This window comes from Microcebus murinus, chromosome 5 (assembly GCF_040939455.1).
Source record: "Microcebus murinus isolate Inina chromosome 5, M.murinus_Inina_mat1.0, whole genome shotgun sequence".
NCBI lineage: Eukaryota > Metazoa > Chordata > Mammalia > Primates > Cheirogaleidae > Microcebus > Microcebus murinus.
The window spans coordinates 31,395,509-31,411,794 of NC_134108.1; the positions used below are offsets into that span (position 1 = coordinate 31,395,509).

General features: G+C 42.7%; 1 protein-coding gene across 3 annotated transcripts in view; it reads right to left on the minus strand.

Annotated features, from left to right (window-relative positions):
• Positions 1 to 16,286, minus strand: part of TMEM200A (transmembrane protein 200A) — a 172,310-nt gene that overhangs the window by 64,954 nt on the left and 91,070 nt on the right. The window contains exons 1-2 of one of the 3 annotated variants that reach the window (XM_012736599.3): positions 8,610 to 9,004; positions 5,741 to 5,847 (exon numbers count right to left, since the gene is read on the minus strand). The gene's annotated coding sequence lies outside the window, so the exon portion shown is untranslated. Of the gene's footprint in view, positions 1 to 5,740; positions 7,639 to 8,609; positions 9,005 to 16,286 lie in introns of those variants that run through there. The other 2 variants (XM_076002965.1, XM_012736601.3) reach the window with 2 other exon arrangements.

A 16,286-nucleotide genomic window follows, 5' to 3' on the forward strand; every position in this document is an offset into this window, starting at 1 on the left:
AAGGTCATCACTATGACAACAAGATACTATGATGTGGTTGGCTTTTCTTTGGAAAAGACAGTAAAAATCAAAAGGTCCGAAATTCAGGACCTTTGTTTGATTCTGGGGAATCAGTGATAATAGAGCAGAGGTTCTCGAGGGAGAAAATCTCAAGCATTTTCACATCCTACCTCCCAGCACAACCTGGTCCTGGGTCCCCTGCTGAGGACACAGCCATGGAAAGAACAGGTGCAGGCCTGCCCTCGCCTGTGCACAAGGCCAGCTGAGCACAACCTGAGCACAACGCCAGCTATAGTTAGAACCTTCCATGACCACTGGGACCTGATCTCCGAGGCTGGGGGGGGGGGGGCGCCGGTTGTCAGAAGGCTAGCTCTGCAAAGTGGGGCTCTCTCCCTGCACCACTGCAATTGCAGGTTGTTCCACACTAGGGTCTGAAGAGTCCTCTCACAGGATAACATTGGCTTTCAAAAAAATCATTCACAAGCTAATTTTCTCTCTGTAAATGGGCCCCAACCTGCATACTCAGGAACTCTTGTAAATAAACTTTTTCAATGGAGTGAATGGCTTGCCACAATATTTTACCTGTCTACATTCTAGAAGAGAGTTTTTGGTAATAAAGGAACAAGATCAACAGTAAGCATAAACTATTCTTCACTTTGAAATGGGAGCTTTTCTTATTTAAAAATAAAAAAATAGCTAGTGAGGGCACAGTGAGGGTAGTTCCATGCACCGTCAGTTACAACTTCACTTTTTGCGAAAATCAGTTTGTCACTACATACCAAGAACCTTAAAATGCTTATACCCTTTTAACAAGGAATTACCCTTCCATGAATCTTGCTTAAGAATTAACCTGATACAAATATATAAAATGGAACACAAATAAATTTGTAACCGCTATTAAAAAGTAATCTGTAATTTGAACAAAAATCAAAGTGCCATTTATGATACCAAATATTTGGAAATTTCCTAAAGTTCTAATATTAAGGGAATAGTTAATAAATTATCTATGTAGTTTATTACGTAATATCCATGTAATCCAATATTATACAGACATTAATGAAGCTTTCCTAGAAGCTGGAAAATATTTAGGACATAAAGTTAAGTAAATAGATAAGGTTGCAATATGTTATTAACTATGTGAAAAAAATTATTATAAATAAAGAAGAAGACCATGCCAAAATGTTACGGGGCACCTTTGGGTTATAGGATTATAGGCAAATTTTCTCCCTGACTTTTTATACTTAATGTACTTCCAAAGTTTGTATTGGGAGCATGTATTGCTTCATGATTAGAAATAATAACCTCTGCAGAAATGCTAAGTAACTCTATTGTATTACAAATTCTCCCACATGTATGTTCGCTGAGCCAGCTGACTCACTGTGCCACGGAAGCCAAAATTTGTGTCCCTCCTATGCCAACGTCAGCTTAGAGAGAGTATTGAAATTCTTCAGATTCACCCTAAATGTAAGCCCAAAGATGCTGATTCTTACAAGGAAAATATTTTCTTTTCTCCCCAGCAGCTGCTAATCTATCAACACCTCTGTGATTCACTCTCTGTTTGCAAAAGAGCCTGCTCCTTCTCAGCAGTACTTTTGTTTCGTGAATCTCTAATATTTTTTTCATATCTCTACCAGCTTTATTTCAATGTATTACCACCATGTGTTTACATCTGGCTCTATTATTAGGAGACCTGATCCCTACCCTCAAGAATCTCATAATATAATGGGAACAAAAGCATGAACATTGACCCCCCAAAATGACCAAACATCCCCCAAGTCTGGCTAATATGAGTAAATAAGGCCTCTTTATCAACCATAGCATTAGCCTCCCTTGTCTTATCTCCTTCTAGATAATATTTATTAACATAAAAAAACAAGATCTTAGGATTGCCCCTACTTCAATCCAGAGCAAAGCCCTGCTTCTTTAAACCCTCTCCCAAATCACCTAACACAAGCCCAAATCCTATAACTCATTGCTAGCACTCCCTTACTGAGACACCTCATGTTTCCCTGTAGTGTTCGTTCTCCCTCACTGTAATGAGTAGCAAAGGCAACTTGTTCAACTACAGGTGAAGTTCCTGGTGGTCTCTGGCTGGAAGGCATTGATAAGTTCTTGGTTCTACCTGGAATGCCCTCTCTCCTCTCTGCCCGTACGTATTCACGAGAACTCACCTCCTCCTTGGAAGCCTCTCCAGTTGGCCTTAGGCATTTTAGATGGTTCTATTCCTGTTAGTCTCCATAACATTTATGTTCAACTGCTACTGTTAGGTCTGGATTTCATAACACTAGCTAATACTATCATCTTGATTACTCTCTAAAAGAACCTTCCAACTCTGAAATCATGTTATTCTACTGTGGTGTTTTAAAAGTGTTATACATGGTTATTTTACCTCCCCAAATAGACATGAGATTCTCACAAATATGTCTATTTTCATATATTTTCTCATTCCTCTTCCAAGCACACATATATACACAGTCTATTGCATATACATCTAGTCATATATGTAAGCAGATATAAATTTGACCTTGAATTTGTCAGGGAAGGATATGAGGTCACTCACATTCCATTAGTAACTGTTTCATTTAAAGCATCTTCAAGAATAGACCTTTATAGCCAGAGAGTGTTCCACAAACCAACTACATTCAGCATGCGCTTGTGCACTCTCTCTCTTCCTCCCTATATTGATCTATTTCTTATTTTTCATATTTCAGGGCAGAGTACCTGTATATATAAAGGTAAATTCAGGCTGTGGCAGCTGGCAGAGGTCCCTTCTCCTTAACTGAAATCAGTGAATAAAATTAAGCCCTCCAAACATCTGCCTTGCTGACGTATCTATCCCAGCAATGACAGAGATCCTGCACTGAATGTGGGGGGGGGGCTACTAGATTACTAAATTTTCTGCCAAAGCCGGCTATAATCCTACTAGACAACTCTCTTCAGATGGCCTGCCCTTATCTTCCACTCAGATGTCTAACAGTGAGCTTACTGTCTTCCTTCACAGCCACACGCCCCTGCTCACTTCCCCACTCCCGTCACTCAGACTTGAAATTGACCCTGTCCTGTTAGAACCCAGGTGACTCCCTGAAGATCCAGGTTGGGTTGAGCTCTGGATTCAGCTAGATGTGGGTTCCAAGCCAGCTCCTTCACCTTCCAATGAAGGCTCTAGGAGCTCAGGCAAGTAATTTAACCTCTCTGAGCCTCCCTTGCCTGGCTCAGAAAAATGGAGGCATACTATTTACCCTTCCAGGACTCTAATGAAGCCTTAGTGAGATTATGTTCCTAAGGCACAAGGCAGGCACTCTGCAAATGTTAGCTCATCTTTCCCTGATAGTGCCTCACAACCGATAGAATCCTGTCTCCCTCTGAGAAGTGGCCCATTCCATAGTCTTATTGACTTACTCCAGGAAGGATATTTAAAGCCAGGGCAGATGGTAGAGTTCCTGTTCTCAGATCAACAATTCACCAGTTCTATTGATCTGCCCACCTGTCCTTCAGTTTGGCCTGATATGGTGGATTCTGACCTTGGGCTTGAGATCTTGTGCTTCAATTATAGCTCTACCACTTAAGGACCTCATAATCTTTTCTTTTCTTTCCTTTTCTTTTCTTTTCACACAGAGTCTTGCTCTGTTGCCCATGCTAGAGTGCTGTGACATCAGCCTAGCTCACAGCAACCTCATACTTGCAGGCTCAAATGATCCTCCTACCTCAGCCTCCCAAGTAGGTTGGACTACAGGTGCACATCACCAAGCCTGGCTAATTTTTCTATCTTTAGTAGTGATGGAGTCTTACTCTTCCTCAGGCTGGTCTTGAATTCCTGAACTCAAGCGATTCTTCCACCTTGGCCTCCCAGAGTGGTAGGATTATAGGTATGAGACACTGAGCTCGGCCAAGGACCTCATAATCTTAAATAAGTTATTTGCCTCCATAACTTTCAGTTTTCTTCTCTTAGAGTTCTGTTATGAGGTTTAAATATATAATGAATTAAAACATGCAATATGGACCTGTCATACTAAGTAGATCCTCAATAAACGTCAGTTCCACACATGCCCCTAGGACTCCTTTCTACTCAATCCAGCTACTGTCACCCTGTCAACCATGCACAGCCATTTTACCTGTGGGCCCAGGCTGTCTTCCTTATCTGATCCCTTCTGATCCATTTCATTTCACAAATTCTTCTGTCAACACAGATGCTCCTTCACTTTGACATATAACCTCACTAGATTTTATATTATTGCTCACACATTCTTGCTGCCAATACTCTAATTGGAGACTTATCATCTTATCCCTCCTAATTGAGAACCCTAACTTATGCCTGCTGCTCCCCTCTGCCAATCTCCAACAAACCCAGAGAATTGCATAAATAATAGTTATGTCTTCATCACTTCACTTCCCTGTTCAAACTTTCACTGACTCTATAATGGCCAAAGTGAAAAAGAAGGTCTCTAATCTCATGATCACCAGATGAGCAAGGTTTTTGAAATGAAATCCCTGGGCTGAAAATAAGGCACAGGGATATTTGCTAAAAGTACACACATATGGATAAATAGTGGGTTCTTCATTCAATAATATTCCAGAAACCATACTCCTTTTGGCAAAGTTTGGACGTGAAGGGATGTCATCACTGGGGTTCACCTTGGTTGATAGGCAGGTCCCACTTCTAGAATTTGCATGGCCTTAGGCACTTGAGCTGTATCCATGTGCAGACTCCACACCATTGTACAAGGGCTATCCCAAAAAAGGAGGGAGCAATTATTCTGGACATGCTGTTTTTGATTGGCATCATCATTCGCTTGGGAGAAACACACCTCTATGTGACAGAACTGCCCATCACGGTGCCCTACCAGCCTTTTCCTTATCCCACTGCCACATCCACACAGAGCTGGGCACCAAGACAATCAAAGGGGCACTCTGCTAGATTTAGTGACACTGACACTGAGCAGGACCAATCAGAGCCCTTCAAGAAGATTTATATAAATGAGACCTGAGGCCAGGTACAGCGGCTCTTGCCTATAATCCCAGCACTTTGGGAGGCCGAGGCAGAAGGAGCACTCGAGCCCAGGAGTTGGAGACTGCAGTGAGCTATGATTGCACCACTGCACTCTAGCCTGGGTGACAGAGTGAGACCTGATCCTGTTTCTAAAAAATTAAAATTAAAAATAATAAAGAAATAAATGGGACCTGGAAGGGATGGGACCTCTCTTTCTCATGTATCAAAAGCCTGGGAATGTAGGCTTAGAACTACCCACAGTCACCTTTCTCCGTACACAAAAAGAGGGCTTCAAGCATAAAGCTGAGCTGCAGAGAGGTGCAGCTGAGAAACGGGGGCACAGAGAAGGAACCCTGACAAAGTGGTGTGAGTCTCTGGGTTCCAGCTGTGACTGGTGCAAGTCCCACCTTTGGACGACCAGTCACATGAGCCAATAAATCCTTTTTTGCTTAACCCACTTAAATGTAGATTCTTCACATATGCAATCAAATGAATCCTAAGTAACTCTCTTCCACAGGAACACACGGTGGGGTGGTGGTCGGGCGACTTCTTCTCTACCCTTGGTGCTCTTACTGCTCAGGGTGGAGTGAAGAGGGAGCTGCAGGAAGGAAGGTAAAGATCCACATCTGCACACCTTGATACACTCCTGCGCCTTCCATGTAATTTCATTTCTGGTGACAAAGTTTCCAAAGCACAACTTGCTACTAGAACACATTCCATCAATTAATAACGCAATGGCCCCAGAATCCTCACCTTTATATGAGAAGTAGATATTTCCTTTTCCAGTCACACTCAAAGCTCTTGTAAGAGTCTTATCAATGACTATGCAATCTTCAAATCCCCAGAATTCCTGCTTCCTGCTGGGGAAGGGGAAGGAAGTGGGTGGGGAGAAAGAACAGAACAGGAGCAATCAGAACAAACATCGGTCATCAGAATTCAAGATTCAGGAGGTAACCTATATTTTCACTCAGAAATTCAACCTCAAAATCTGAGGTGTTCTCTCTCTCTCTCTCTCTCTCTCTCTCTCTCTCTCTCTCTCTCCCTCCTTTACTTAGGTTTCCAAATCATGCTTCAGCTTTCTCCTATCTCTACAAATTTTGCAGAAAGGCAGTATTTGCACAAACATGCTTTGCAGTATTACTGCTTGTTTCATCACCTTTCTGCTCTAATTCACTGAGGGTTGTTATAGAAATCAATTGCCATTATTTGTGAAAATTCATGGAAAACCATCAAGCACTAAGTAAAAGTTGACATTTATTATTTTATTATGTTTTGCCCATTCAGATAATCAGTGATGGGTCAGATCTCTTTTACTTCCATTATCATAGCCATTGCCCTTTTCCTGTACCTAGCAAGGTCTGGAGCCTGTCTTCCTCCAACAGAAGCCTACAAACCACCCTCCCACACACACATTTCTCCCTCTCCTTATTTCTGCCAGAACACATCATGCAGCATTTTAAAAAGAAAGAACATAAAGATCATCCGCTGAAAGCCCTTGTTTTACAGATGAGGGCACCAAGGACCAGAAAGGCCACATAATCAGTGGCTCCGTCGAGATGACAACTTCCCATCCAGTGCCCTTTGCAACCCACCATACTGGCTGCACCAGTCCCCTGGTGCCCACGGACCACCGCAGCTGCTAGGTGATCTGTGGCACATTTACCAGTCCCCTCCCCACCAGCCTATAAGCTCTCATAGGAGAGGCTGAAGGGGTGTCTATCGGCCTGCATGGCACCCCAACAAATGCTCGTCCATGTTTTCTGAGTGCTTGGGCACATATCACATCTTAGCACATAAAACGTATCTTAAGGTCAGGAATAAGTGGATTCACTTGACTAAACTGCAAATTATATATTCCTTAATAAAACAACGGGTCCATCTCATTGCAGGTTTGTTTTTCTGTTTCCACGCAAGTTCTTTTTTCAAAATGTGTTTTGTTTAACAAAGACTCCCCCATCCTGGCTCCTATTTAGGGAGAATAATACTATATGAAATTTGTTTTTACATTGCCTCCTCTTTTAAATTCTACATTCTGTTTGATAAGTAATGTACATTACTGATGACTTATTTTTTTTTTATCTTCTGCTAATTTTGTTTAGGAAATGTAAAATGTGACATTTGCTTTTATGTTTCTTCTTGTCTACCTTCCTAAGCTAAATATGAATTTCTTTTCCATTATGCTAAGAGTCATGATGGGAAGGAGAGGATTTAACCAATCAGTTCAGATTCACTCCCCTTATATGTCAGTAGTTATCTTTCTCTGTCCAATGAGCTGTTGTCAAAATTCCGAAACTACACGAAGTCCAAATATAGCAATCTAACTCTTGGAGCATTCAAAGGCTTCACTAAAAATTCCTCTAAGTTAAAATAACGAGTGCAGCCATCCTTCCTGACAAGGATCTTTCCTGAAGAATCTCTTCTGATGATGAATGTCTTTTGCATACTACAAGCATTTACCTAGACCTACCTCTGAAGCAACAGGTGAAGCCTTTCTGTGCTGTCTGAAAACTATACACAGAGACTTCCCACAAAGCAACTCTCTCTCTTTACCCAAGGCTTTCCCAGCCTAGATACAAAGCCAATTATAACCAGGGTTACAAATTATAGCTAAATTATCTCATAATCATGAGCTGTTTAGTAGGGCTTCATTAAAGAAAAATCATTCAGTATATATTTTTATGAGTGAAAAAAATCTAATAACATTAAATTGTTAAAACATTTAACTATAGTTTCCACTTAATGGAAGCATTATTTCCTGGTCAGAGGGACTCCTATTCTTCACTTGAGCTGTTTAAAAAGCATGAAACCACAATCGGAGGCTCCTACATGGGTAAACAGTAATGGGCAAATAAAACAAGATTCAAAAAGTTTCCAAATGTAGTCTACTTTTTACAAAATAGTAATATGCTCTAGTATCAGTAGCCAAATAACAAACTGAAAGTCATCTTAGAAGTATTTCCCTAATGCAAGAAATGACAATTAAACAGCTTTCACAAATACTGGTAATCTTTATGCATAAAGCACTACAGAAAGTATGCCTCTCAACTGGGTCTGATTGCAAAACAGAGTTCAATATTCTTTCTGACAAATAATAATATTTATTGCTTCTTGATATGTTTTATATGCAGTTGTCTTTAAGTACTTTCAAAGGTTTTCAGAAGGAAGGACAAGACATTTGAGACACTTTAGTCCATCCTATGTAGTTTTGAAATCCACCAGACTAAGGTGTACAGGAACTGATTCCAATTAGTCAATTACATATATGTAAGGCAGTTGCTTTTCTCTCTGACATTACCAATGCTTGATATTGAACAATGAATTGTTTTTATTATACACACACACACACATACACACACTTCTCTAAATCAAAGAGCAGTAAATACACACAGAGAGCTTGCGCCTACACAATGTGAAGTGTTGGCTTGAACAATTAATTATGGCAAAAGAATGATTAATGAAGCAATCTTGCAAGCCCTCGGTCCTTTCTCTTAAGGACAGACTACATAGAGGGAAGAGTAGTGCTGAATTTCGCACATAATTGCTTCGCCCCTCCATTTTGCCTATGCAGATAGTACCACACACAGACACTGCTCCAGGAAACCCCGACCGCACTTTGCTCTACCATGAATTCACGCTGTGGACGTCTTCACAGAGAATGCTGACTCTGGAGCCGAGACAAAGGAGGGTGTTGCTTGGAGCCAGGCGCTCCCACACTCGGTTCTCCGAGGCTGCCCCGCGCGGCTTGTCCTGCGCCCCGGGGACCGAGGAGTCCGGAACCGATGGCGGACTTGGTCTATTTCCCAAACTTCAGGACTCCGCGTTTACCCTAACTCCGGAGGCTGAAGCGGAGCGGAGGGGACGGGGCTGCGGAAGAGCCGGTTTCGGCCGCGGTGGGTGCGCAGCCACCTCTGCCCGGCGGCGCCGTTTCCGCCCCTCTCACCTGTCGGGAGCGCCGGGCCTCGCGGTCGGGCCGCCTCTCCCGCCGTCACTCCGGCTCCCACTCCGGCAGCTGCCGGGACGTCGGGCGCGTCCGAGAGGAGCGAGGGAGGCGGCGGGGTCCCGGGCGTCAGCGGGAATCTCGGCAGCCGCGGGCAGCCGCGCTCTCCCTCCCCATCCCGACGCGGCGCGGCCACCGCGGGCGATGAGTCAGGCGAGGGGGCGGGCGGAGGGGGTGGGGGCGCCCCTATCCCCGCGCCGGGGGGGCGCGGGCGGCCTCGGGGCGGGGGGCGCGTGGCCGCCTGTGCCCGCCGCGGGCTGCGGGGCGGCCGGCCGCCGCCATCGGGCTCGCAGAGCCCGAGCGCTCCTGCCCTCGGAGGGCGCCGGGCGCCGCGAGCCGGGCAGGGCAAGGGACCCGCAGCTTAGGCGTCGCGGCCGCCGCACCCAAGAAGGACAAAAGGGACCGGGTGCTAGCACGGGAAAAGTTTTCTGCAGGGCTCCAGACGGATCCCAGCCCCGAAACGCCCAATGAGGCGGATTGGGGGCGGGGGCGGGGCGGGCTTCCCGGGCGTCGCGGAGCGGTAGGGACCCCGGACCGCGTCAACCTCGCGGCCGCCCCAGACCCGTGGGAACTCCCCCGGCCCTGCCGCCCCCCTCCGTCTGGAGGACGCAGACAGGGTCCGCTCCTTCCCCTCCAGGACCCCCAAACCGGCCGATCCGCGCCTTGGCCACAAAGTTGCACTTCCAGAAGCTGATCACCCGCAGACAAAACCCATCATTGGAAACAAAGTGCCTGCTTGCCGGCGCGCTCCTCCCGGCTGGAAGGCCGGCGCCAGGAAACGGACACGCCCACCCGCGGCCCGCCCGCCGCTACAGGGGGACCCGGGTTCCGGAGCCGGGGACCCTGGCCCCGCCGCTCGTCCGCAGCTGGGGGGGCGCCCCGGCCGACTGGGGGTTTTCGCGGAGCAGGTGCCGCAGGACCCCGGGCTCCACGCCCCTCCGACGCTTTCTAATCGGATGCGGCCCGGGCGGGTCGGGGTCCCCCTGGCGGGCTGCGCGGGCGCTGCGCGAGCGGAACCAGAGCGGCCGGAGAAGCGCAGCCAAGGCCGGCTGTGTGGGCACCGCTCTGGGGAGCCCCGCGGATTAGCCGCGCCCCGCCCACGTCCCCGGGAAAGGGACTCCGGGACAATAGTTTAGGGGTCAAGGATCGTGGCCAGGGCGTCGTGCAGAAACCATCTAGATCTTTGAGGGCTTCGATTCAACTCCAAACACCAAAACCAACGAAGGGTTCAAGTTAATCCTCCTTGCCCTCAAACGTCCAGTGAGTGGAGACCGCGTCACGTTCAGAGAGTAAAATAGGATAGATGCCTCTGATTTCGCAGAGACAGAAGTGATGACTGAATACATGAAAGTCCATTCAGTAAGTAAAGTTCTTGTAAAACTCAGACTACAGGATGTTCCAACCACCTCCCAGACACGTGCAGAGCAGACCACCCCCTGCTCTGGGGTGGTGACATACCTGTGTGTCTGTCCCCTGCATGTGTTTTAAGTGGTGGACTTAAAAGGCAAGTATGGTGTTCTGATGCACTGTATTTGTGTATTTCAGTGTATAATCGACCTGCCAATCTATTTTCAAGAAAAGTTGGTTTCTGGGACTAGAAAATGTATCCGTCAGAAAGAGAGAGAGAGAATCATGAAAAATATTCCACATTAAAAAAAAAAATCTGGGAAATCAGATATGGCACTAAGGAGAGACTGTAGAAATGTGATACAATCCTTTCCTGCGATACAATCTTCCTGAATTTGGAGATTGGGCACTTTTAGTAGAAATGTCACAATCAAAATGTTTCTTTAAAAAGAAAGAAAAGAAAACTAAAGGAGCTGGGGGGGGGGGATGAGTCACCTTTATAAACCATCTGTAGTTTTATTTTTACCCCACCTGCGTATTCTAGCCTACAGCCACCTGCTCAATTCTTTTAGGTTTTCTTACATGTGTTTGTCAAGGCGCCCCATCAAAAGAGTGCGATTCCAGTGGGCCTTACATCTAGCTGTTGCCTCTACATTTTATAAGGAAGCACCCTGAAGCCATATTTCCCTAGAAAGTTCCTAAGAATGGACACAGCCTTGTTACCCTCACTCGCTTCCTAAGGAGTGAGTAATAGGCTCTTAGTCCATAGAGATCATTTAACACGACATCCTATCTAAGATACATGGTGAAACATTTACAATGGTCATCTGGCCATTTTAGTTATTGAGTGACTGAGCCTTCCTAAAAAAGGGATTTATGTGGCCATGAAAAAAGAAATCAGCACATTCTTAAGGCCACAGATATTGACGAGTCCTTGTTTCTGAACTTAGATTTTATTAATTCAACCAAAAGAAGAGGAAAAAAGATAGACTAAAATGACCAAAAGGGAAATGGTTAAATTTCTTTTTTAAAATAGTTAGTATTAGTCTTAGAAAAGACTGAGATATAAATGTTCTATAAATAGAGTATTATCTGCACTTCAGTAGTCCAAGCAACTCTCAAGATATTAGTTATAAATTTTTCCCTGACATTGAGTACCCAAGGCAGTCTCAGGTAAATTATTTAATCTTCACTAATGGCCAGTATCTTTCTATCTGAAAAGTGAATGTGCCAGGCCAGTAATGGATTTGAATGTAGCTGCATATCCGCTTTTGATATAATGGATGGAAGTCAACTATTTTCTACTTCTCGACATCAAGCTGCACTGCACTTCATGCATTTTTTTTTTTGGCTGTGTCCTTGAGATGTGTAAATTTCCACTAGAGCAAGCCTATTTTATAAGAGTGCATAGTAGAAAGAGAGTAATACAAGCTCCCTGTATTCCAAACTCAGCCATCTACCAACAGAAGGACTTTGAACCTCATTTCTCGCATCCCTTACGCAGGAACAAGGTGCCTATTTCACAGTACTGTGAAAATTGAAGGAAATAAAATATACAGAGAGTCTTCTTACCTGTCACGTAGATCCTCACCCATATTTAGTTGAACACACACACACATTCACACCAAACTTGTTTTTAGTATTATTAACATAGTCAAAAAATAAGACTTTTCCTCTGGAATTAAGAATTAACTTGAGAAAAAAAAAGTCAAAATACGACACTATAAATGAAAGTCTAATGGATGGCAAAGGATTTTTAATGAATTAATTTTACAAACATACATTCAAATGAAAAAGAATGAGTATCCTTAAGTAGATCAGATAATAAGGCTAAGGGAAGGCCTGTTAGAAATTTTATGTGGGATTATATTCATTTTCTTTTGCCATAAATGTAGCCCCTAGAATACCTACATTTGAGAAGGGGTCCTCAACCAGACAAAAAATGCATTCAATGGAAAACAAATGAGATTGTTTGCTAGCCTTTTATCTGAATAACTTTGCTCTAGCTGTGAAATAGATTGATGGTCTTATCAATCTGAAGTCTCTCTGCTGGCAGCCATGCCTGCTTTTTCGAAGTAGGGGGTAAGAACAAAGTTAATAAGGAAAATGATCTTTCAGATTTTATCCTTACAATAAGAAAATAGATGGAAGGAATACAGGAGAAAGAAGGTAATGGAAATACATTTTAAAATAAAAATTTAAGGTCATTTTTATTCCACTGTGATTTTGAACAGTACTTTGTTATCCTTTTTATTTTTTCTTTCCCTTTATGTACAATTGACTAATAGTTCAGCGGATTTTGCAGCAAAAAGATATTGCTCATTTCTTTTCTGTTAATTAAATATGCAAGTAAGAGTGCTAGCCCATCTCAAAAAGATGTCTTATAATGTTGAGCTTGATACTACTACTTAAATATTCTATAAATTTTGTATTAGATACTTCCTTATTAGATAGTAAACCTGATTAGATTATTTTTGCCTGAGGGGCACTGGCAGCATACCATTTAGAAATGTGAAAGGAGGCGCTCTAAAGCCCCAGGTTTTTCCCTTGTAAAGCCCCAGGTTTTTCTTCTGGAAAGATTTGTGGCAAGGCTAAGGGAAGACCATTAGGACATTTGCGTAGGATTACACCCATTTTCCTGCATGAAGAAAAGGATCTAGCCATGTATACCTGATTGAAGGGAAGGATCATCAAGTAGCTAATAGCAATCCAAGAATTATTATTTTAAAAAGATTCTGTGTGTTCTGTTACAAGAGTCTACCCATAAAAGACATTAGAGATTTGACTTAAATGACAGATGATGTAGTGATGTCACCTGCTCCACTGTCCATGGTACTGAATCAATCCTTCCTCATTAGCACCTGACTATTCAAAGTGCGTCCCAGGACTGGCAATATTGGCATCACTGGGGAGCTGATGGAATGACAAGATCTCAGGCCCCAGCCCAAGCCTGCTGAATTATACTCTGCAGCTCAACAACTTCCTCAAGTGATTCGTCTGCACAATAATATTTGAAAAGCACCACACTAGGACACAGTTCATATTGACTGCTGACTTCCCTGGTGTTCTACTTATATAAGTTCTCATTTCAGTTCCCTCCAAAGATGCAGCCCAAATGCTGCCTTTTTAGCTGCATTTCATTTGGTGATGGTGGGTGTGTGTTACATGGGAAGCTTAGACTTTGAATCAAACATCTAGCCTAAAATCTCAACTTTACTATTCTCAGCCTCACTGTCATCAACCATAAAATGCCAAGGATTATGACATGTCTTTATAATGTTATTCTAAGTATTCAATGATAATAAAATTGTAGTTGTAAAACACTTGGCCTGGCACATAGATGTTCAACAGAGATTTCTCAACTACTTTGTGAGTGATACATCTTCAACCAAAGAGGGGTGCCTCTCAGCATAACACTCTCAGACACAGTGAAAATTTATCATAAGACCATTTAATCTCTAATATCTGCTCAATCAAGTGAACAATACAGACACATTACATTACTGGATAAAATAAAATTGTAAAACACACCAAATTTTCTTTCAATTTGGGGTTTCTTAGCCCTTAAGTATGATCTGAAGTAAAGAAAGATAAGGAATTTTGACAATTTTATTAGATTCATTTTTATTAAATTAGAACATAATGACTTGGCATCCTAAAACTCTAAAATGTTCATAAATATCTGGATGTCTCAATTCTATAACCAGCAGACATTTGTACACACATACAGCTGACTTTGTAAACAGTAATCATTTACACTTATATATAGATCCAAATTAGGCCACAATTTTGGTAAAATAGAATGCAATTTAAGTTGTGCTATTAGGAGTCCTGGGAATACCATTTTACACATTTATTTTAGAACATCAGAAAATGTTGACACAGTCATTTTTCAAAAGAAACTTCAATCCTGATCATCTGTTTTATTAAAATTGTCATTAAATGAATTTTGACACTAAGGGTCATTGTTCACTGTGTCACTGCTGAACTGGAAATACCCATTTTTTATAAATGGGAATGACCTATAATGAACCTGATTATGCCAGATTTTTCTCATAGGCATCATGTCTAGTTTTTAAAGGTAAGTGAGGAATACCATTCTTTGCCATACCCCCATTTTTCAGTTTATGAACACAAGTCAAGTGCCTGGCTCAAGATCACATAACCAGAGAATGGTAGGGACATAACTATCACTTAGAATCTTCCTACTCCTAGTTCAGTGCTTACTCAACTCTTATAAAACATGACTCGCATTAGCGTGCTTTAAAAGGCCCAAGTGATTGAAAGATTTTAGCATATCCCTGGAAGCATGTGCATTTCCCTGGCTTTACCACCCCTCCACACCTAGGGAAACAGGCTTGTGGTAAACTACAAGCAGAGCTTCAGTTTTAGGTTGCTCACTTATCAACATGGAAAGCATTCACATGATGTATTAAACATTACATTCAGTTAGGGCTATATAGAAAAGAGTGAGTCATGGCCCTTTTCCTCATATTTATCGTGGTCTGGTATGTTTGGCACTTCCATCAGCAAGTAACTATAGCATGGAAAGCCCCCTAACAGGAGTACAAAATGGTAATATAAAGTGGGGTCATCAGAAATCTTTTGGGGAGCTATAGTTCAAAGGAGATTTCAAAGACCTAGGGATATAAGATCTTGGCTTTGAAAGATGGGAAGGCTTCAAAAGGTAGACAAGGATGTAACAATTCAAAGAGAGGGAAATTTGTGTGCAATTTCCAGAGAAGAAAATGGTGTTGTACATTCAAAGGAGTAGATGCAAATCAGTATAGCTGGAGTGCAGGAAGTTAGGTTGGGAGCTATGAAAAGGAGATTGGAGAGACAGGCAAGGAGCAGCTCACAGAGAACCTTGCATTCCAGGTTTGAGTTTTATCCTGGAAAAATTAGGGAACCATTGAAATGTCCCTTTGGCAGCAGTGGTAGAGGTTGGATGGAAGGAGTGGGGGAGGATAAGAAGCAGGAGGCAAAATTGTTAGAATATTTTTATAATAGTTTAGGTGAGAGAAGATGATGAACTGGGACACTGGGAATAGGGATGAAGGGGAGAGATACCTACAAGAAATACTTAGCATTTGCTGATTAGAGGGTGTGGGATGATGCCCAGGTTTCTAACTTAAGTACCTACCTGGGGTTTTCCTCCTCATGTAACCAACCAAATCCAGCAATTCTACACAAGTAAGTAGAATCAAACCATGAGGTTTATTCTACAGTAGTTCCATGGGCAGTGCATTACAATGATCATTTTTATGTTTAAACGTAAAAGATATAATTGATAGTTTAAAACTTCCAGTAGATTGAAGGCTTCCCAAAGTTTACCCCATTCTACTCTACTCATTCGAATCTCAGCATTGGCCATCTTTCAACATGTGCCATCACTGTCTCTGAAGAACTTTATATTTTTCATTATTAATTCTCACTGTGTATATGTCGCTATTGTGTTCAATAGTAATTTTTATATTTTTTTCACTACAATTTGTTGGAGGTAAACCCCATGTCTTCTACTTCCCATGTAGCTTAAAATAGCACCTGGGTTACAGCTTTTGCCTGAAGGTGTGGCCCCACCCTGTACCTGTATAAATTCTCTTTTTGAGAAGTCATGGAGGTAACATACTGGGACTATATAAAAAAAGAAGTTTGTATACATGTGGTAGAGTGAATGTGACCTGGAGTGCTTCTCTGGGCCAGAACCACTGTCTAAAAGAGACTGAACCAGGCCAGACATTAGTGTTATAGGTGCTATGACAACATATTCCAAAGCAGAATTTATTATACAGGGTTTGATGTTAGAACCTGATGACTGTCCCAGAAAATCCAGAAATGCCAAAATTTCAACTCCTGGTGATGGGCAGAGCACAGAAAGTTGCCTTTTAAAATAAGTAAAGTGAGGGGGTGGGTGGAGAGAGATTTGTTAAAGCATACAAAATTACAACTAGATAG